The sequence below is a fragment of the Helianthus annuus genome, chromosome 6 (genome assembly GCF_002127325.2).
Source record: "Helianthus annuus cultivar XRQ/B chromosome 6, HanXRQr2.0-SUNRISE, whole genome shotgun sequence".
Lineage (NCBI taxonomy): Eukaryota > Viridiplantae > Streptophyta > Magnoliopsida > Asterales > Asteraceae > Helianthus > Helianthus annuus.
In genome coordinates, this window is record NC_035438.2 from 65,310,587 (window position 1) to 65,335,335 (window position 24,749).

Here is a 24,749-nt window from a genome sequence, read left to right on the forward strand (position 1 = left end):
CAGGCAAAGTTAGAATAGGTGCGTCACAAAGCTTCTGCTTCAAGGTCTGAAATGCTTCTTCTTGCTTAAAACCCCATTCAAAGGGTTTGTTCTTTTGAGTTAGAGCAGTTAGAGGAACTGCAATTTTCGAGAAGTTCTCAATGAAGCGGCGGTAATAACCCGCAAGACCAAGAAAGGAACGAACGTCAGTAGGAGTAGTAGGCGTATCCCAATCCTTAATCGCACTGATCTTGGAGGGATCTACATGAATACCTTGTTCGTTGACAATATGTCCCAAAAATTGAACTTCCTTAAGCCAAAATTCGCTCTTGGAGAATTTGGCAAAAAGTTGTTCTTTCTTTAGGAGTTCCAGAGTAAGACGAAGATGTTGCTCATGATCAGCTCGCGTCTTAGAGTAAATCAAGATGTCATCAATAAAAACGATGATGAACTTATCCAAATAAGGCTTACAAACCCTATTCATTAAGTCCATGAAAACAGCAGGAGCATTGGTCAAACCGAATGGCATGACTGTGAACTCATAATGCCCATATCGAGTGCGGAATGCTGTCTTGGGAATATCTTCTTCATGCACACGAAGCTGATGATACCCAGAACGAAGATCGACCTTCGAAAAGCAAGTAGCACCCTGTAACTGGTCAAAGAGATCATCAATGCGAGGTAGGGGATATCGATTCTTGATGGTAAGCTTGTTCCGCTCACGATAATCGATACACATTCTGAAGGATCCATCCTTCTTCTTGACAAAGAGAACGGGAGCACCCCAAGGTGAAAAGCTAGGACGAATGAAACCTTTGTCAGAAAGCTCCTGAAGCTGCTTAGACAGTTCTTGCATCTCGGATGGTGCAAGACGATATGGAGCTCTGGCAATGGGATTTGCACCAGGTACAAGATCAATACGGAACTCGACTTGGCGTGCAGGAGGTAGACCAGGTAACTCTTCAGGGAACAGCTCCGGACAATCCCGAACAACAGGGATATCTTGAATAGACTTACCTTGGCCCTTATCTGCTGTAACATGTGCCAAGAAGGCCACATAGTTCTTTCGCAGATACTTCCGAGCTTGAAAACAGGACATAAGCTTGAGGCTACTAACTGGTTTCTCGCCACGAACCTGTAGTATCTTACCTGACGAAAGCGGCACGCGAACGATCTTCTCAAAACAAACTACTTATGCGCGATGCTTGGCTAACCAATCCATACACACAATAATGTCAAAGCTTCCAAGTTGCATAGGCGTGAGGTCAATGGGAAAAAGATGGTTGTTAAGGTTCAATTGGCAGTTGCGAAGAACAGAATCAAGAACAACGGGTTCTCCATTAGCAACTTCTACTGTCAAAGGCTTACCTAGTTTCGTTCTAGACACGCGAAGTAATGGCTCAAAAGATAATGACACGAAATTCTTATTGGCCCCTGAATCAAAAAGAACAGACGCAGGTTGATTATTAACAAAGAATGTAACGTTCACCACCTCATTGTCTGCTTGCGCCTCAATAGCATTCATGTTAAAAGCTCGTCCACGAGCCTGAGCCTGAACTGGATTTGCATTAACCAGCCTTGGACACTGGTTTCGATAATGGGTCAGGTCTCCACAATTAAAGCACGAGCCAGGAGGATAGTGAGGTCCTGCAGCTTGACCCTGTTGCTGAGCAGGAGGCTGAGCAACTTGTTGAGCGACCTGATTTCGAGCAGAACGACAAACTTCTGTAACATGTCCAGACGTCCCACAGTTGGTACAGAAACGACACGGAAGTTGCTGATGATGATGACTATTGCACCTATTGCACAAAGGTGCAGTCCCTTCATACCGCTTCTTTGCTGGAGGCTGTGTTGTCTGATTGGGAGCTGCCTGGTTCTGTTGAGTAGTGACGGCAAAACTTTGGGAAGCTTTACGCTTCCTAGAACCCTTTGCAGAACCCGAATCTTTCCCCTGCTTGTTTTTACCTTTCTTGCTATCCTTTTTATCAGACTCCTGCTTCTTACCCTTCTTGTCCCCCTTTCTGTGCAACTTACCCTTTCGAATCTGCGACTCAGTCAACATCGCAGATAACTCGATTGCCTGACGGACGGTGGTAGGATTACTACCAGTAACTATGTCTTGTACGGAGTCAGGTAGACCATCGATGTACCTCTCGATAGCCTTGTCGAGTGGGGTAACCATAGTTGGGCAAAGTAAGCTTAACTCCTCATACCTGTCTGTATACGCCCGGTGCTCACCATTTTCCTGCTTCAGATCATCAAATTCCCTCTCCAATTTTCGCAGCTCATGACGAGGACAAAATTCCTTCATCATAAGAGTTCTCAGTTCAGCCCATGTTTGTGCAAGAGCAACTTCTGCACCACGGTCTCTCATAACCCCGTTCCACCATGTCAACGCCCTCTTCTGAAAAACACTAGAGGCAAACTCGACCTTCCTATTCTCTGGACACAGAATGTGATGGAATGTACTCTCAATGCTCTCGAACCATTGAAGGAGCCCAGTTGCCCCCTCAGTACCACTGAACTTGAGTGGTTTAGCCGAATTGAAGCTCTTGAAGTTACAAGGAGCGTTCTGATTGTTGTTGGATTAGTTTATCTGAGCGATAATGTTTGGGAGTGCGGCAGCCATGTGTTGTGCCAGAATGTCTGCTATTTCGGCATTTGTTAACGGGTTTTCACGTCGAAAAGGCATGCTAAAAAGAGGAAAACATGAGAGGAAACGAGTGAGAGGATTAGATGAAAAGAACGAGATGAAACAAAATCAACAAAGCAAGGATGGTGGTCATTCGTCCGTATCACAAAGCAAACAAATGACACACAGTGACTAATCAAAGTAAATGGGTCCATAAACAATGCTTAGCGAAGACATGCTCGCCTATAAGTGAACACTCACCCCAAGAGTTCCCAGGTAAGAGTGACTGGTCCGATTATGTGGATTTGTACGAACACTCTAGCCTTAGACAGAAAACCTAGGGTACAGGCATTCACCCTTCCAGTTTGCACGTGTTCACACTATTTAGAACCCAAAACTTTGACGAGATTTTGAAAACTTGGAAGGCACAAGGCCAAAAGAATCATTCAAAAACAAATGATAAAGTTTCAAAATCAAATTGAAAAATCAAAAAGGGTTCAAAACCATATAATAAATCATTTGAAAACAGAAGATTGTTTTTCAAAAATCGTTTCAGAAAATTGGGTTCTTGTTTTGGTGATCACCTAAGGATAGGTGAAGTGCACGTTTTAAGATCTAAACACAAGACAACTTGTGTTGGGGTCCTAGAAAGGTTATAGTCTAGGTCAAAGCATTACTAATAACCTAATTCTCTATAACCATTGGCTCTGATACCAACTCTTCTGTCACACCCCGACCACGTAAAACATCAAATCGTGGCGGAAACGTCGGGGAGTGTTGTAACAGAATTATTGTTTCACAACCATGGCATACAAAGTTATATTTTATTGATCAAACAAACGAGTTACATTGTCTTAAAACAACTGAAACAAAGAGTACATAACAAGTTTTAACTAGTCTAGTTCCATTTTATCGTCACTAAGGCCCAAGTCCACCCTAGCGTGTCACGAACGTCCTATGCATTAGCTCCTGAAACACATGTGAAAATAGGTACGTCAGCATAAAAATGCCTGTGAGATACATAGGTTTTGTGAAAATAGGATTCATGACTTAAGTTTAAGAAAATGTTTAAGAAAATTTAGTCATGAACCTTGTAAATTGTTTTGTTTTGTAAACCATTTGAAAAGCGATAAAATCAGATGATACGTATAAATAAAAAGAAATATGTGTGGTTAAATGAATAACCAGGTAAAATAAGTTGTATAAAATAAACTGTTTTGTAAAACAAGGTCTTATGAAAATATGTTATTGGTAAAAATGTATAAATCCAAATTGAATGATTTAAATAACGCTACGACATGTAATACAATACAAGCACTTATATATAGGAAGTACCAGCGGCGTATCCACCATGCTTGTATCATATTACACACGTCTCGTTACTTAAATCACTTACCCAAACAAACCATCCATGTAAATTGCCCATGTCTAAACCATTTGTCAAATGTCTTTGTGAAAGCCATGTCAAATGTTTATGTCAAAATGTTGTCCACGAAATGTGTATATCAATATCAAAATGTCTATGTCAAATATCTATCATGTAATGTGTAAACAAAATGTCATGTATGGCAAGTGAAATACGTATCAACTAAACCATAGGTAAAAATGCACAAAACAAGGTATTGAAGTAAAACTCAGTTTAAATCAATGTTATGTTTTGTGGAAATACATGCTATAAAAAATACAAACATTTATGCGGTATTGTGAAAATGCATACATCCAAGCCTTGCGACTGTGGTGATAAACCTTTAAACAAATTAAAGGTTTATCTGTGTTATGTTTAAATCAAATTCGGTCATTCCTTCTATCCAAACATACCCAGGGATGTCAGGAACGGGAGTTGTCAATTCCTATGGTACCACTACCTACTAACGAGCGGCGTGATCAAAGTTAATGAATGTATATGGTCCCACTTAAACAAACCAAATGTCATACCCAATATGTAAGCATGTGATGAAAAACAAATGCACTAAGTATGATGAACATACATAGCGTGTGATGTAAAACAAATGCACTAGGCATGATGAACATACATAGCGTGATAAGGTAATGTAAAACAATGTACTAAGTATGCGCTAAACGAACATACGTAGCATAAAATGTCATGTAAAACGATGTACTAAGTATGCACACAATGGACATACATAGCAAAAACACAATGAAAGCATGTACTATATGTGTACTATTGAACATAACAAGCATATGATATGAAAACATGGAAAGCATGAAGGTAACAAGTAGGCACATGTGTTTCACCCCAAAATGTTTGGAAAACAGTAAAAGAGGGGTACTATGCACTCACTTGAGATTGCTTAGAAATCCTAGGATAACCACCAAGCAATGCTAGAAGATCACGGAATCAAACGGCACCTATATAGGTATCTACAAAAAAAAACGGACCTATTGGAGGATCGGGTAGTACGAGGGTTCGTAAACCAAATAAGTGTGGGAACTTATGTAATATGGTTTAACAAAGCCTACATACTAAAACGAAACTTATCCTAAGTGCTTTTGACCCGTTACGACCCGCTTAGGTAGCTTATGCTACTTTAACGCGTCGCTCGCGTAAAACGCGTTTGGAATGCCTAACTAGTCCTATGACAAGTAAAATATGCCTTAACATGTTTAATATTGGTGTTTAATCAGTTTAGATACCAAAAATTATGTTACATAGGCTTAAAATGAATTTTGGCGCAAAAAGGGTATTTTGGTAATTTACCTAAGGCATAAGAACTACTTATCATACAACTACTTAAACGTTGTGACCATAAGGTATAACCTCGGAAGGTTATTCCCTATACAACTATGGTCACCTAAAGTGTTTGGTCGGATCCTAATGATCGACCAAATGGGTCGGGTTCGAAAGTATAAGCGATTGTTTAGATCGCTTACCTTACGACCCTAGACAAGCACAAAACTAGAAGCGACGAGCTGAACATGCTAGAACATGTTTAGTAAGGTTAGAAAACAGGTTTGGTATTTAAAACAAACGGTTTTAATACCCTAGAGTAGTTTGGTTACAAAATATGCGAGAAAACGCATTTTGGCCGAAACTACGACTCGTCACTGAGCCTAGATAACGTGGTAATCAGTAGGTATAGTCACTAGGGACTATAACCATCGTGATTACGCTCACGTTATGAAACGAACTTCGCGTTGACCATAAATTGGTCAATGCAGAAAGTCAAACACAGTTTGACTTTAACGCTAAAACGAATGAAAGACGCGAAAGAATACTTACAGAAGGTCCCCGCAAGATTTAACCCGATTCGCTTTCAGGTAGGAAGTATATACTTCCACTTAGAAAGCTTTGAATCAGATTAAATGTGGGAAATGAATGAAGTTGGGTTGGGTATTTATAGGCATGGCACAACCGTTAGGATCGTTCATCGAGAAACGTGCTTCGATCTAGGTCGTCCATGTGTACCCATTGTTTTGCAAAACCATTAGAGCCCATTGTTTTAGTCCCTTGTTTTGAAAATACCATTTGCAATGGGTTTTGAGGTGTATAACAGCTATAAACAGCTGTTTGCAACAATTTTGCAGGTCTGGGGAGGCCACGCGGCCCGTGTAAGACATACATGGGATCTTACGCGCCCCGCCTGAGGGTCACAGTTCAGAAATTGCAGTTTTAGTCCCTGCACTTCAGAAACATGTATTTTGTCCCATTTTTGGCACGTTTAGGTCCCGTTAACCTCATTTCAAGGCTCTAAGATGAAGTTAAAGTGTGGGGAACTTGAAACATGCTCAAAAATATTCCGAATGTCGGTTCGTTTGGCCGTACGATCGCGATGTTTGCTTCATTACGACGGAATGCGCATAAGCGCGAAAAACGATCCAAATTGCGCGACGAATGGATTTTTCTTATGCCAAACACTAAAATGAAATGTTTTAATTCTTGCATAAATTTTTGGATGTCCGGATGTATTCAGAACGTAAGTTATGCGCGAAAATGCAAACTTATGCACTTTTTGACGCTTTTAGTCCCTGAATGAGCATAAAGTTTATTTTAGCACACCGAACCCCTCAAAGCCTATTTCTAAGCTATGTAGAGGATATTTAAGGTGTGTTTAACTTGTGGCGATGTTCGGGAATGTTCGTTACAGTTCAAATCGGCATACTTTCGTGGTTTGTCAGTTTTAGTCCCTGTAAGCGAATTAACTAGATTTTGCCACACCAAAGCCTTCAAAACTTATTTCTAAGTTATGTAAAGGTTATTTAAGGTATGTTAAGCATAAATTGATGTTCCGGAGTATTTGTCGCGTTTAACTGATTACGTTTACGCACCAGTTTGCGTATAATTCTCCAGAAAGCGATATAGAGTTTGAAATCGGATAAAAGTCAAAACATGAAAAACATCAAACACAAATAAACAAACATTGGGATCAAATAACTTTATTTCATTGATAACTGAACTGTTTACAATGATTACAAGCACAGATGTCACGCTCTAGACATATAGCGCAAGGTAAAATTAGCCGATGATACTTTAGAGACTGCTTCAACAAATCTTAGATAGATATTTTATATCTATTAGGAATCACTCTTTTCTGATATCCTTATGGCAAGCTTTCAAGCTACCAAGACAGATGTGATATTTTGATCCCCTGTCAAAAAGTGATGGACTAGGTCCAAACCTTAAATGTCATTGATGGTCTTTTTATGACCTAGGCCAAGTACAACTGATATATATACATATATATATATATATCTAAATAACGTTCATTAAGAATGTTATTAGCCTATATGGTTTAATGATACCATGGTTAGTATATGTTAAGGCCATCAGGATGATGAATAGCGGTTGTTGGATTGCAACTAAGTAATTGTTTCATTTGGTGTTAGGAACCAAATCTTGAGTATGACGAACTTGGATAAGACAATCGTCAATCGCACCATTGATGATGCGACGCATGCTAATGATGCTACAATTGTGAACCCCAAAATTGACATGGATGTTCTCCAAGCTATGATTGACGCAGCTGTTGGAAAAGCTATGAAGAAGGCCGTGAAGAAGTTCAAAGAGCCCAATGCTACTTGCTCCAAATTCCATCAGAAACAACACTTCCTTACTCACGAGAAGGATCTTGTTCATGCCTCGACTGCAAAAGATGAACTAAAAAGGAAAAGGAAGGAAGATAACTCCTAGATTTCTAAGAAAAAGGGTAAGCAATAATCCAACAAGAAACCTGTATGCAAGACCTGCAAGAAGCGCCACTTTGGGAAATGCAGATTTGAATCTCAACCTCTACCTTGTGGGATCTGCAAGTCTAAGGAACACAAAATGTTGGATTGCAAGGACATAAAGGATGCAGTCTGCTACGGCTGTAACGAGAAAGGCCACATCAAGACTATGTGCCCTAATTATGCCAAAGGAGGTGCGGCTAAGGATAGAAAGCCTAAGAATGAAAGTGCTTAAGATGCCTGAGATAGTTCATGTTAATAATGACACCAGGTACATTCCTTATCATTTATCGGCAATATAAATGCTAAGAGTTCTGTTTAGTTTGGATGCCAATAAATCCTTCAAAAATTATAAGTATAGCAACTTTTAAAATCTTCCATAAGGAGCCCTAGATATTAAGTGTAAGGTAAAACTTACAGGCGAAAATCATAGGAACCATTTCTTCTGGTCCTGTCAGAAATCTTCAGTCATAAGATTCTAGTGTACCCTCTCTCCAGATGAAGTGCGTCAGCATATGTAGTTGATATCTCTTGATCTCTATCAATTGCGAATACCAGATGGTATGACAAAAGCGCCATATGAGTATTGGTGTATCTTAATATGTTCCATAGATTGCTTCCATGCCTGATCAGTATGGAGGTTTAATGCATGGAACCACAAAGATATTCCAATGGTCATACGGTATTAAAGTCAGCTAATGGTATCCAAAGAAGATATCCAGAATGGAATTGTCCAAGTAAGTGTCTTTGATTAAGGAATCCATGGACTCGTAACATAAATGTGTCACTTATCTGACACAGGCAATGATAAATGAACCAGAGCCTAAGATTTGGAAAATCTCTGTAATATCCTTGTGTCTTGATTATCATCTCCAAAGACTACCCTGTTTACCTCCTGAAAGGCAAATAGAGTTAAGATTTATATCCCGCTTAGGGCTGCATTATTATGAAATCTCCAGGACGGCTAGTATCACCATTGGAAGAATCGAAACCCTGATTAAGTGAGTTTTAAAATAGAGTTTCATATAGAATTTGGTATTGTTAATTAAGAAAGACGGTTCATTTTGCTTATGCATTGATTACCGCAACCCTTTTTAGGCAACAATTAAGAATCGCCATCAGCTGCCCAGGATCGTCGATTTGTTCGACTAGCTGTAAGGATTAGCTATTCCTTAAAATTAGTTTTAAGGAGTGGTTGGAATAACCATCTCACCTTAAATAAGTTTTTTCTATAATAGTTGTTATGTAAGTATCAAGGTTGCTTCTTTGAGGACCTTGTATAGATGGAATGTTAAGCATTTATTGTTAGACAGATGATTGGTAAGTCCAATCATCCAGATCTGAAAGTTGCCTTGGAAACAATGAATAAGATCATGCAAATCCATAATCGTCTGAAAGTTGCCAGTAATCGGCAGAAAATTTAGGATTGATGAAAGTCGCAACCCTCTTAGGTCCTTAATAAGGAATAAAGTTCAATTGTAAGTAACGCCCTAAGAAGGGTGTGCTAAAATTTTTATACATCAGGCTAGTTAAGCTCTGGATTTATAGGATCATTCGAGGAAATCGAATACATCAAAGGTCAATAGCTTATAAGCTAAAGCCTATTTAAGGAATTTGGTGGAGCCCGTAATGTGTCCCACACTAGTGATCTAAGGATATGTTTCGCCGATAAGTCGAGACACAATCACGTAATGATATGCAAATTGATGATATGATAAGAAACCCGTATCGATTATGGATCGACAGGTTAAGAAGCTCCAAAAGGATACATGTACCTATTATAGAGGTCAACTTGGGTACTTGGAGAGGCCCCAGATATGCTATAGAAGTTAAGTCCATTATGCGACAAAAAGTACTTCCATCATTTTAGCAAATCTCAAGGTCGAGATTTCTTTTAAGGGGGTGAGGATGTAACACCTCGTAAAATCACGTCCAATGATCTATTGACACGTGTAATAAACCCTAATGAAGTCAAACATTGAATTTAAGGGAATAATTTTTCGAAAAATCAAAAACTTTGATTATGAAGGGACTGGAAGTGTTAACATACCTAAAATAAGTTTCTGATTAACCTTGCATGGTATTTATATTCACAAATGAGCCACTTCTTGATCGAGTGTAGCCGTTTGCGTAATTAATTGAAAGTTTGCGCAATAAAGGATTAAAAGCGTCAACATGTTAATTCTTACCTCTGAGTGACCTTTTAACAAAGCAAGAGCTTCATGATATTTGATTATACTCTTGGGAATGCCAATTATTGGTCGTCTAAGGTTTTTATTCCTTTAAGTGACGTTACGCGCAACTTTGCAAGTTTAAGGGGTTAAAAGTGTCAATATGTTTAATTATACCTCTGAATGACCTTTTAGCGAACCCAAAGCATCTTGATGTTTAATAATACTCCCAATAATGCCTAATATGGATTAGATAAGGCTTTGATGCTATTAAACGATGATATGCGCAAGTTTGCGCATTAGAGGGACTATTTGCGTCAAACTGCAAAAGTATATCGATTCGTATGGTATCGAACCTTCCGGAATATGATCATAAGTTAAACATGCCCCAAATATCCTTTACATAGCTTAGAAACAGGCTTAGAGGTGTTTGATGCGCAAAAATAAACTTATTTGATCATCAGGGACTAAAAGCGTCAAGAAGTGCACAAGTTTGCATTTTCATGCATATCTTACATTCTGAATATATCCGGACATCAAAAAATTTGTGCAATCACTAAAATATTTTATTTTATTGTTTGGCATGATAAAATTCCATTCGTTGCGTAATTTGGATCGTTTTTCGCGTCCGTTCGTGTTTCGTCGTAATTAGCCGAACAACGCAACCGTACGACCAAATGAACCGACATCTGGCATATTTTTGAGCATGTTTTATGTTCCCTATATTTAGGCATCATTGTAGAGCCTTAAATATGGCTTAACGGGCCTTAAACATGCCAAACATGACCTTATATGCTCACGGGGACCATTTCTGCAAATTTCAAAAGTTCAGTTGCTGATCGGGTACTAGGCGGGCCGCGTAAGACTCCCTCTGAGTCTACGCGGGCTGTGTAAGCCTTAAGACCTGCAAAAAACTTTTTTCTTGATCAGTAGCTGGTTTCTGGTATTGTGGATGGTTTTTAATCAATCTATGGGCCATTTTGAGCACCCATAGTATTGAAAAACAGTGGGTAACACATGTAGGGCCTTGATCAAAGCTCGGGTTACGAGAAACGATCCTAACGGTTCTTGAAATCCTATATAAACCCATTTAATCTTGCTCTCATACCTGAGCATTCTAGATCAATTCCATCCTTGCTTGGACCCTTTGTAAGTGTCCTTTCGTGCTTACTTCAATTGTTTGGCTCTTAAAGCCGAAAAGTCAAGTGTTTGCGATAAACGCTTTGACTTTTAAACGATCGAGCCATTGTTTGCAACGAACATGGCTACATGATCGTAATTAGGTAGGTATTAGACCCTCAAAAGGGCACCTCCTAATTACCAAGTTTGCTTAGTTAATTGTCGGGTCAAAGTAATTAAAATAAAAGTCAAGCGAGTCGGTTTTTAAATAAAATTCATAACTTATGTTGTAAAGGCAATAAAATCAGATTTGTCACTTTAATAACTTGGTAAATATTAATTGAACATGTCTAGGCATGTTCAACCCGACAATTCTAAGTATTAGGCTCGGTTCGGAACCGAAAGTCGCAAAAGTAGACTTTTGCTTTGACTTTCAGTTCTGACCCGATTTAGCTTAGTTTAGATACGCCTTAGGATTCCTTTAGGACCATATTATAGGTTAGCATAACCCTCTGAGGTTATACAACTTGGTTCCATAGAAATCCTAGTTCATTGCATGTTTCCGTTAAATGCCTAAATATTGACCATAATGCCCTTTTGATATTAAAACAAGATTTTTGAAAATGTGAGAGGATAAAAACCTTTATTGCTAATTTATAAACATGTTCATTAAATTTCACAGTAGTTCGTGGTCTAAAATGGGAATTATGCGCAATAGCGTAATTTGAAAGCTTTTTATTAATTAAACGGCATTTTCGGCATAAAGCCTATTTAAACCCAAATTTTGACATCAAACCTTTTATCCACTGATGTAATATAATATTTAGAGATTTTTGGAAATTTTTATAGAATTTTAAACTGATCATAACATAGAGTTATCGCATAGACTCGGTAATTGACGATAATGCCCTTTTCACTAATAAAATAAGTTTTACACATCCTTTACATACAAAACCTTTTCTACTGATTTTATATATTAAATAAGTTATATTAAACAGTAAAGGCTGATCAAAATCTCAGATTTCATTAATTAACCCGAATATCGTCAAACACCGACTTTTATGCGATTTAGGCGCATCGTATGGTTTAAAACCATATTGGGCACCTAAAGCTTGATACCTACTGATGTTATGAATAAATTTTTATACTTTAACAGTAAATAAAAGTTTTGAACTCAGATTTCCAAAATTAACCCTTAAAGCATATGTGAAATGACCAAAATGCCCCTTTGGTGCATACTTTGGCCATAAATGATAAATTTCACATATGTGAGATATCTTACTAATATAACTTATTAAAATAAATATTTTTACTGATCATTTTAGACCAGAACCTCAGATTATTATTTAACCTCTTTTATAATCTTTAAAAATGACCAAAATACCCCTACGGGGCTTAAATTGATTTTAAATTCGTTTTGGGCATAATGGAAGGTATCTTACTAATATCACAACATATTCAAGGCATATCAACTTGTGAAACATGTTCATGACTCTTTTGGTTACCCGTTATCCATCTTTCGCGTTCAGTACGGTTTTTGTAACTAGTTTGCATAAATTAACCGAAACGGGTCAAACCTTATCATTTTCACTTCAAAATCCAGAATGTGTTTAGTTTACCTATATTATACAAGTCTTCGTACTTGTCGGGTCTGAATCACATTCTAATTCGGTCTGCGCTAAATCTTGCGTTTTGAACCGTAAACCTTCCTGAAAACTAACTGGTCTAAGTTTCAACTTAAATAAGACCCGTTAGGAATCTAATAGGTTAATAAAACCTTCGTTCCAGATTGAGAGCCCCAGTAGAGGTACTTGTGCTTGCTGATTAGAATATATGGCTGAGTATAAATTGCATGTTAGCTCAGGTAAATACTTTTAACTTATTTTCCCTTATACGGGCTTGGGATACGGTATTATAAAAATACCGCTTGGTCGGGTGTAGAAACCTTTTAATCGGAGATGATTAAATTGCATAATCCCATTTTAATCAGTGTTGCTTAATAACAAATAACATTGGGGGTTAATGACCGTGTCCTGGATATCCTTGGCTCATTTAAAAAGTGAATGGCCACAACTTAAGCACAAGGTGTAGGCATAACACCTCCTGTTGCGTATGTAAAAGATATACTCACTCGTAAGGGTAACTTCTTATGAGTTATATTTGTGGTGTGTCGATTAATCTTGATCGGTTTGTATAATCACCGGCCCTAAATGTTGGACAAACATGTAAATCTGATACAAGATTTTTATTAATAAAATTGTCCCAAGTTATAAAAGAATATTCGTGCCTTGTGCATTCAAATCAATTTTTATAAAGATTTTCAAAAGAGTCAGTTATTTGTATTTACCAGTGTAAACTGACGTATTTTCCAAAAAGGTTAAGTGACAGGTACTGTACGTAAATTGGCTGGGAGCTCAGGGCGTTAATAGGGAATCTTGCAAGTACTAAATGCCTAAAGTCTGTTGAACAGTGTTATATTTCCATTTTAAGATCCGCCTGTGGATCCTCTTACATTCCGTTTGTAATACTTGTGTTATTTTCACTCGGTTTGTAATATATTTTACATTAGACTTCCGCTGTGCATTGAACTGTGATTATTTGACTATGATGATATCAACTACGTCACGATACTCCCCACCGGGCCCACCGGTAATACGTGGAAATATCGGGGTGTGACATTATCTCTCATAAGAATTGTTTTTTCATAAGCATCTAATTGTTAACCTTAGTCAGCTTCTTCTGGATTCTTCTCACATTAGTGGATAGCTCACTAACGTTGGCAACATCAGCATCTTGAGCCATCCGCTTTCCATTGGGACTTGATCCAGAATCCTTTTCAACTTCAACGGCTAATGAGTCGGTCGTAACAAAGACAACATCCTTCCAATAGATCACAAAACAACTATTGATCTCATTTAATAAAATAATGAACTCGTTTTAAACGTACTAAACATACTTTAAAAATAAATACTCACCCTTGAAGTTCGTTTAGCAAACACCTGAGAAGAGTCTGAAAGGTTAACGTCTTTAACGTCAGCTACCTCTTGAGTAACCTAAAGGATCATAATATATGATATCATATAAAAAAAGTACACAATCCAGTGTTTAAAACTCAAAAGAAAAATAAATAGATTGAAAGAGTAATTTTATATGCTACCTCATCAGTATTTTCATCAACATTACCATCTCCACCAACCAACTCAGCAATTATTACTGGATCATCAGTTGTTTTTTGCACAGTATAACACGATAGTCATTTTTAAGATTGAACTCTGAAACATCAATCTTAAAAGCAGCCTTCTTATCAACCAATCGAAATATCTCATGAGGGAATCCAGTATCATTGGCCTTAACCTGCCTCTCTCTTATGTCACTCGCCGCTAATCCAAGAAGCTTCTGAACATCTCTATCAAACATAACAAAAGAAACACTACCACTCTCATCTTGCACCCGCACTTGCACCTTAAACCTGAAATATATACAACTAACTAAGTAAACTGCAAAACTATATTCAAATATGAGTCTTAGAATGTTACGTATATAAATATAACGCTAAATAATCATCATTGCTTACTTTGTGGTGATCCATGTACATTTAGTATAACATATAACATCTGATACAAACCAAAGAAGTCGCAGGCAATCGAAGAATATCATCTGAAACATTCTCAACATTCTGCAAGTATTCACTTTTACCCATCACCTTCTTGAAACACTTACGACAGGCAGCATAAAACCAACCATACTCTTCTTTCACAATCTTAATTGTCGCAACCACAACACAAGACATTCCCTATAAAAACACAACACACTTCCTGTAAAAACACGCAGGTGATAAACCAAACAAATAACCAAACTATATACAAAGAAGTGAAACCTTTTCTATCTCACTAATCTCATCAACATGTTTCTTCACATCTTCAGTTAAAAATTCTTTATGTAATGGAAAAATACTCTGAGACGATAGTATCGTTTGAGAAGTAGAACTACTCCCTTGTCCAAACTTCAATATATTTGACTTGAACATCTATATACAATAGAATTAGTATACAAATGACATGAAACCAAGTATTTGACTTGAACATCTATATACAATAGAAATTACATTGAGAAATTACCTCCTCCTTAGCTCATCAACTTCATCAATTTCTTGATTCAGAAAAATTCGTGTTGCAAACTTATCACTTTGAACAGTATATTCACCTACATGAAAAAGTATATAGATATTTAATGTATACATGTCTTTATATTGCCAGAAATAAACAGTATAGTTATGATTTGCAGAAAGTAACAAAAATACATTTCCATTCCTTACACTTTCCATGCTGTATAACAGCCATCACATGCTCATGAGGTGGGACTTTAGAAATGAAGTCCTTAATCTGCAGAGCATAATCATTCCACACAGTACACCGCAAAACCTTACCCCTACTTGAAAAGAATATTCATATCAAAACAACATTGAATGAATAAAAACATAAAATAAATCAGGAAAACTATAACATTTATTAAAGTAGCAAATGAGCCATAAATTAACTACCATATTCACTAAGAATAAACTGTAGACCTCATTTATTACCATGATTTAGCATTACATACAAACAATATAAACCTCATTTATTACCATTACCATGATCCCACATTAAATACAAACATTCTTCATCTTATTTATTAACATCATTAAATACATTTTATGATCACTACATGACTCAACATATAAACAACAACTTACTCCAAATCTTCAATATCGAAATTCATCTTCTTAGTCTCCTTTGGAGGTCGATCAAAGATTTCAAGATCTCCACAAGAAATCACAGATCCAGCAACATCTATATGATCACATTATACAAGAATATAAGTAAAACTCTCTAATATTATACAAGCAAGACATGATTACAAAAATATACACTACCAACACTCAAAGCGTTTAACGCCTCTCCTTGAAGAATATCTTCATAAGCTCTGAAATTGAAACCATACTCAACACCTTGCCAATCTCTCACATGAGTAACAGTTGTGCATCTATAAAAGTTAATTTTATAAGGCTGCACTACTACTTTATATAAATCTTTATTCTCACCAACACCAAATTTCGACAGAATCACAACAGCATCTTCTTGCAGCTGTCCATCAAAAACAGGTATTAGATGACTCTTAATACCTGCTTGAATCTTAGCACCCTGAAGAACATTTAAAGAAATTATCTACTTAGCATACAACACTACATTTTCTAAAATAAAACGGAAAAGCAGAGATACAAATTACCTTCTCATCAATGAAAATGATCTCCATCTTGTAACCCTGATTCCATTTTTGAATAATTCTCACCTTCATGTTCCACATATCCTTCCTAGGATTCAAATCGTTAACAAAACTAAGATTATTACTATCAACTGATATTGACATGCTTTTAATTCAGAATTTGGATTTTGATTAAATTTCAAATTTCAAAATCAGAGAAGATGAAAGCGTGATGAAATATGAAGAGGGAAATGAGAAGAAAAGCCTTATATAAGAAGGATGATTGACAGGAGTTTCTGAGTAACATGCATTAATTGCTAATTACTTATTCCCATGCATATTTGAATTTGAATTTCCCGGTAATTAGCGTTAAACATCTGCTGATCTAAAAGCATTACGGAAGATAACAACAACTGCTGCTGCTGAGTATACATTTGCCAAAGGAACCAGCTGCTACTTTCTCGTAGATGGGCAGTGGTTTGCCCTTTAGAATGTGGGCCAGACCTTTAACATTTGAAAATACCCAAAAAAGTGGTTTGATAGAGCATTAAATGTATTTTAAAGTGATTTATATATTAGGCTTTATGATGTAATAATGACATAAAAAAAGCCTTGTTGGACATGCTCTCGTGCTGACACATCAGCTTTTCTTATGTCACTTGGATTTCACCTTTTATAGAAAGTATAGATAGATTCTACTATTACTTAAAGCACAAAGTCGGTGGAAACCCCACCGACTTTGCCTTCCACTCCCCCTATTTTCACGATATTGTAATTTTAGCCCCTTAATTTTGGTACCTTCAAAGTTTCATAAAATGGCAAATTTAGTCTCTAAACTACTACTTCATTTTACAAATAGTTTGTGTTTGACACCCCAACTTTGTGGAAGTTTCCTTTTCAGCCCCAGCTTTGTCATAGTTTCCTTCTTACCCCAAAACTTTATCAAATTTTATCTTTAATCTTTATTAGCCCTTAAGTTTAGGAATTGAAATTTTTAACCACTTAATTTTTTATGAACCTTGTAAATGCTACTTTGACTCCCCCATACTTTCACGATGTTGCAGTTTTAGCCCATTGACTTTGGTACCTTCAAAGTTTGATAAAATGGAAAATGTAGTCCCTAAATTACTACTCCATTTTACAAGTAATTTGCTTTTACACCCCAACTTTGTGGTAGTTTCCTTTGCAGCCCCAACTTTGTTATAGTTTCCTTCTTAGCACTTAAGTTTAGGAAATGCAATATTTAACCACTTAACTTTTTATGAACTTTGTAAATGCCACTTTGACCCTCTCGAGAGTTTTTGGCTTGACGATATAAATTCGAGTTAGTCGGGGTGCGTATAATACGTTATAATTGCACGATATAAATTCGATTTACGTTACGTTTTGATCCAATCGCAATGCAACTATAGGATACATTGAGTTCAATCGGATACGTCAAAACGTGCGTTTTCATATGGTTAACACATCACATAACGCTTGGACTAATCCATTCGATATTTGCGAAGTACCCGCGCCACAACGCGCGCGGGTCTTATTACTAGTATAACTTAAAAAGAAATGTCAGTAGTTGTCACATCAAAAGCCATCGACCCATTCTTTGATATATATTACTCTGCTACAAGGTTAGTGACTAAATAAAGGTTTGATGGATTGGATGAGGCTTTGATGATCCAACCTCATGGCTATGGTTCAATTCCCGTCAATTGCACCCCTTTGAAGTTTTTTTCATTTAATAGTAAGTGTCATGCTTTTTCTTTTTCTATTATTTTTTTCGTGTTTTCCCTCTTTTTCTTTTCTCTTATTTATTTTTTTTCTTACCTATTTTTTTTCGTGTTCCCATGTTTTCTTTTATTTTGTGTATAAGCCGTAAACCTATTTTATAATATGGTTATTATTATGTACATGTCGTTATAAATTCACATTTCGATATATTTTTTTTCGAAGCAAGTCGAGTAAAATATAATATGTTTTTATGTTTATTATTATGTGTGGGTATAAATTCACGTTCTTTACTTAAATTGTTCTGAGAAACAAGCGGGGTCAAATCTAACATGTTTTCATTCGATGGTATAAATTCGAGTTAGTGTACATTTTGACGACGCTAGGTCTTGATACAAAACTAAGGGTGATATAGTGGTTAAGTGGAACCCTCACTAAACGAACCACCCCGGGTTCGATTTCGTTTACGTTGAGTTAGATCGGATATGTCGAAACACGCGTTTTCATATAATTAACGATCACATAACGTGCCGGTAACTATAAACAACTAAGACGTCGTCGCTGCAAAGCGCGACCTAGGGCGGCAATCTAGTAGTAATTGAAAGAGAAAATAAAAAAAATAAGTTATGGCATGCTTAAGAGGAGATCATTACGTGTTTTCATTGATGGAAAACATAAAAATGAATACCGATGCCGGTATCAGTGTTGCTCGGTCAAAATCATTTCGCTGCTCGGTCAAAATCATTTCGCTGTATCATTGTATCGGCACTTGCAGAACTTACAATACAAACGAATTACTCTATTTTGAAAAAATAATCCCATTTTTGACCAAATTTAGAGTAAAAAAATATACCAAACATCATGCTTTGACAAAAGTTACACAAAAACTATTTCAAACTATATATAAGAAATATATATGGTCATAACGTTAGTAGAATAGAGTTTAAATAAGAAGAAATTCTATGTAGGAAGAAAAAATAATTTAACCAATAAGAATGTTTCATTTTACTTAATTTAATATTTGTATTTATATTATTGTAAGGGTATATTAGTAAACTTATAGAGATCGTTAGAAAAAATTATTTAGAGTGTAGAATAAATTCGAGGTGTGTAGAATAAATTTCGATATGTGTATGATAAATTTTAATACATGTAGGATAAATTTGGAAATGTGTAGGATAAATTTTGATATGTGTAGATGATGATAATCTTTATAACTAATTAATTAGTCAAAGAGAACAATAAACAGTGGCGGACCTACCCTTTGGCCAGGGTGGGCGGCCGCACCCCTTGAAAATAAAAATTTAGTGTATATTTTAGGCAAAAAACCCGACCGCACCCCTTGAAAATATGGTTGAACACCTCATCCGCACCCCAGCAAATAATTGGTGTGCTACATGTAGGATAAATTTGGAAATGTGTAGGATAAATTTTGCAAGTGTACCATTTGTTCCTTTTTTTCTCAAATAAATTTTCTTCTCAAATGATCTTCACCCATAAGGCTAAGTGGTGTGCTACCTCTTCCCCCATCCTCCACGTCACACCACCTTCCCATACATGCCCATCAAGGTGATGATCACCCTTCATCCCCTTCCACAAATCAAGAGAAAGAGGGGGAGAAATAAGAGAGGGATAGAGACATGTTTGTTCGGGGAGATAGGGGAAAATCCCCCGAATTCACCGAAGCCGATTAGGTGGTGTCACACCATAATTTCTCGGTGGGCCCGGACTTTGGGTTTATGCGTGACGATTGATATCAATTATCACAATAGGCAGCGTTAGATGGAAGAAATAAAATAAATAAACTTAAAAACATGAAATCAATAAAGAAAGAGTAAACTTCTATTTTGCTCCCCATGGTTTGGTCGTTTTAACCGTTTTGCCCCAATCATTTAAAAATAGTCATTTTCCTCCAATAGTTTACTATGTTTTTCTCATTTTGCTCCTTGCCTGTTAACTCAGTTAAATGATTCAATTAAGGGTAGGGGTATTTTGCTAATTTCATATATAAGGTTTATTTATTTGGTATTAATTCATTAAATTCAAGATTTATACATATATCCACCACCACCTTCTCTTATCCCCCCCCCCCCTCTCTCTATTTATCACCTCAGTCGCCGCCACCACCACCACAACCTACCTCAGCCGCATCACCATAACCCTACCACCGCATGTCACCCGATCACCATTACCACCTTTCTACCCCATCTCTCTCTACCTACCCCTCTCTCTCTACTCTACTACTCTCTACCAACAGCCACCACTACCAGCAGCTTGACACCACCATAAAATCGAACCAAATAAACTGCTAACCCACAAGCAAGATCTGAAACCAGTCAAACCTGCCACCACCATAAATTTGAACCAAAAAACTTAAACTCACCCTAACCTACCATAACCACCATCCAACCACTACCTGGTAAGAACTAATTACAGTTATAGTGACAAACACATTCATGACAATCTTTCCCCAACTTGACCTACATACTTTCCCCAACCACCAGTCATCAATTCATTATTAACAATTTGCCCTAATTTCACTCCACCTCTTCAATGGCGTATCAATCCAGACCAAACCTGCTACCCTGCTTACTCTACCACCGGCCACCCAACCACCACCACCACCGTCGTCGCCGCCGCCTACCCTTACGTCGCCCCACTACCTCAGACCAGTGACTGTCAGGATGGGATTAATGACGAGAGGAGCCGTGGGACGGTTGGGGTTTTGGAAATGGTGGTTAGAGGGTTTTGAGGGTTTACTGCTCAGATTTGTCAGTTCGGGTTGATGGAAATGGGTCTTTGGTCGGTGGTTTGAAGGAATGTAGTGTAGGTGTTAGGAAACTTTATTTGTAAGTATTGAAGAAAATCTCAATTAACTGGATCTCTGAAGAAGATAACAGTCCTGAAGATCACAGCAAGAAGAAGAAAATCAGATAGGACAACTGAAATGCAAAGTATCTACTACAAAGAATCACAAGTTGATCAAGAGTTGATTTGGATTATCAGAGAAGGTCATTTCTGATGGATCTGATGATATTAAATATCATCGGTTTCTGACAATTCTGATCATCAGACTTTCTGATGATATGTTCACCAGAATTTCTGATGAAGTGGTTTATCAGAAATTCTGATGAAAGCCCCACTTGTCTAAAAATCACAACTCTATCCTGCCACCCATGACCAAAGCATGACATTATTAGCTATCATGATTACAAATACAACTTGAACGATGGATTCAATGAATATGTCAAATTGCTACTTTACGCAGGACTTATTGCATGAATAAACAATTGTTTATTCATGTCCACAGCCGTCTATAAATAGAAGGCTCGAGAGGCAGAAGATACTTGAGTTTGAAGCTTAGCATTCATATACAAACACTCAAACTCCACTGCTCTTCTCACCCACAGAAATCAAGATTCATTTGTATTAGATAATAATTTTACAATCACCTTGTTAAACGAATTTGTTTCAAAGTGATATAAACTTGATAATTCTGTAGGTCTTGTTTCTTGAAAGTCTGATTTCCATTTCCGCACATCTTTTTCACATATACAGAAATCACTTGCCATATTACGTAAAAAGAAGTTGTTAAGATCATACTGGGTCCAACAATTGGTATCAGAGCAGATTGAATAAATTATTTTCAAACGATCAATCGCTCTTCTTCTTTTTTCTAAATATGGCCAGCTTTCAAACATTGAATAATGCTTTCAATATTGGTTCTATGTCCAAACCTCCGACTCTGGTCAGGGAGGAATACCCCCAATGGAAAATCAGGATGGTTAATTTCCTTAATGGTCATGACCGAGCTCTGTTTAGATCCATTGAAAGGGGTCCACATATACCAATGACTGAAATACCTGCAATTCCAGCAACTGACCAACTACCTGCTATCCCTGCCTCCCGAGCTCCCAAAAGTGAAATACTTTGGAGTGAGGAAGACAAGGAACTGGTAGCAGGGGATGAAAGAGCAAAATCACTCTTAATAATGGCCATCCCCAATGACATATTTTCACAAGTTGATGCTTGTGCATCAGCCAAGGAAATATGGGATCAGTTGGAAAATCTTTGTGAAGAAGGAGAGAGGATGAAAAGAAACAAGAGAACAAACAACGTCTCATCCTATGAAAGATTTAAAAGGTTACCTAATGAAAAGTTAAATGACACATATCAAAGGTTCACAAAACTTTTAAACGAGCTAAAGAAATTTGAAATAACTAAATCAAATGATGAAAGAAACATAAAATTTCTTGATGCTTTGCCTAGAGAATGGAGAAGTCTCACAATGACTTTGTCCTTAACCTTAGAACTAGGAAACATGAGTCTTCATGACTTATATAGCATCTTGATCCCCAGAGAGGAAGAAATATTTGAAGAAACCATTCAAAGAGGGGGATCTTTAGCTCTTATCTCAAACTCACAAAGACAAACAACTTCCAATGATCCACAACCATCAAACAGCCAGGGTTTTGAAACTTCTGATTCATCATCAGATTTTTCAGCTTTTGCTGATGCAATAGCACTGCTCACCAAAACATTTGAGCAGAGGTTGAGGGGAGGAGGCCAGAGGTACCAGAGGAGTGATAGAAGGAGGATGGATGATAGATCTAAAGAAGAAGTTAGATCTAAGGATAAAGGAAAGGCTGAGGTGGTGTGTTACAAGTGCAAGCAAAAAGGTCATTATGCATCTGAGTGTAAGACCAAGAAGCTGAAAGATGTTGCTTACTATGAAAAGAAGCTTTTGGAAGCTAAGAAGCAACAACAGGAAGTCAGCTTAATTGCTGGAACAAATACATGGCTATCTGATGATTCTTCTGATGAAGAAGAAGAAGAAATGGCCAACTTCTGTCTCATGGCACTTTCTGATGACATACCAGAGACTTCAGGACAACAGGTAAGTTTAGACAATCTTGATCTTGAACACAAGCTAAATGAGCTCATTTCAGATTTTTTAAACTTGCAAGTTAAACATCAATCAGATGGTAAAAAATCTAATGAGTTGCAGAGGACCTTGAATAAAATCATTCTTGAAAACCAATTACTTATATAACAAAGTTTAGAGCAGGGAGCTAAAATTGAGTTCTATGAAAATGAAAGAAGAGATCTTTACAAGAAAATCAATGATAAAGAAATTAATGTAAGAGGTTTTCAAGAAGCAAAAGAATTCATAAATTTTATAGAGTCCACTCCAAAGAACAAAGGAGAAGGTTTGGGTTATGTGAGAACAAATAATAACAAACCCACGGTCTTTGTAAAAGCAACTCAACAGATTTCTGATAAATTCTTATCAGAATCTGATTCTAAAACTTGTAAATCAACATGTTCTGAATATTCCTTTGATAAGCCAAATTTTGAACCAAAAAGAAGTGAATACAATCAAGAGTTTGTAAAAACTCCAGAAGCAGTTCACTCATCTTTTCAAAATTATCCCTTCATTCCATCACAAGAAGGAAAATCAGAAATTTTTGATGATTCCTGTATGTGTGTTGAAATACTGAAGCTTGTTCAACACCATCTCCAAAAGAAAAAGAAAAATTCTGTTAATGGCTCAGCATTTAACAGAAATTCTGATGAAAGGTCATTTAGAAGAAATAATAGAACCAGAATATCATCAGAAAGTGTACCCAAGCATGCCTGGGTACCTAAAACCCTCTAATCATTTCATTTCAGGACCATCATGTGCAGCAGATCTGGTACTGCGACTCAGGAAGCTCCAAGCACATGACTGGAGATAGGAGCTTACTCAGCAACTTTGTCTCAAAGCTGGATAAAATGGTGAACTTTGGAAATGGAGTGAAAGGAAGGATAATGGGATACGGATGTATCAGATATGGATGTTTGACCATTGAAAGAGTAGCCTATGTTGAGGGCTTAAAGTACAATTTGCTGAGTTGTGGTCAATTCTGTGACAAAGGTTTTCAGGTAACATTCTTACCAGAAAAATGCTTGCTAATAGGTCTGGATGATAATAAAATATATTTGAGTGGGAAGAGGATGTTGGACCGTTCTATGACCCGAATAAGTCAGTTAAGGCAGTTCATCTTCGTGTACAAAGGCGGAATCAATGTAGACAAAATAACAATAGCTTTTCCTTTCAATTTCCTTCTCTATTAATGCTTTCTGAGTAGATTTTGACAGAGTTTCGACACCTAGCACATGACCTGATTTCGCTCCAATGGTTACAAATGAAGATCACACATCAGGTATTTATAGATGTGATCATAAAAGCGAAATTACCTGGTAACCATGAGCGAAACCCCCTAACTAACCTAATGAGCGAAACCTACTCTTAATTATGTACATATGAGCGAAACCTATATAACTGATTTCGCTTATAATGACACATATGTCATTATGAGCGAAATTAACACTCTAAAACCCTAATTTCTGAATTTCAACTCCGTACAACCTTTCTAGACCTAAGACTCAATACAAACGTAGTCAACAGACATTTCATGCACCAACAGACTCCCCCTTGGATGTTGACGAAGTCTTCGGCTCCGAGTCTTCAGTCTTTGTCTTTTCTCCAACTTTGTCTTTTCATCATAAAAACTCTATCTTCACAGGTTCAGAATTACATCCTGGCTCCATCTTCCGACTTCCCTTTGACTTGTTGATCCAGACTCCCCCTTTCACAGACTCCCCCTCTCAGTATGCTAGAATCTGAGGTCTTGATCTGGTTCAAGCTTTAACAATTA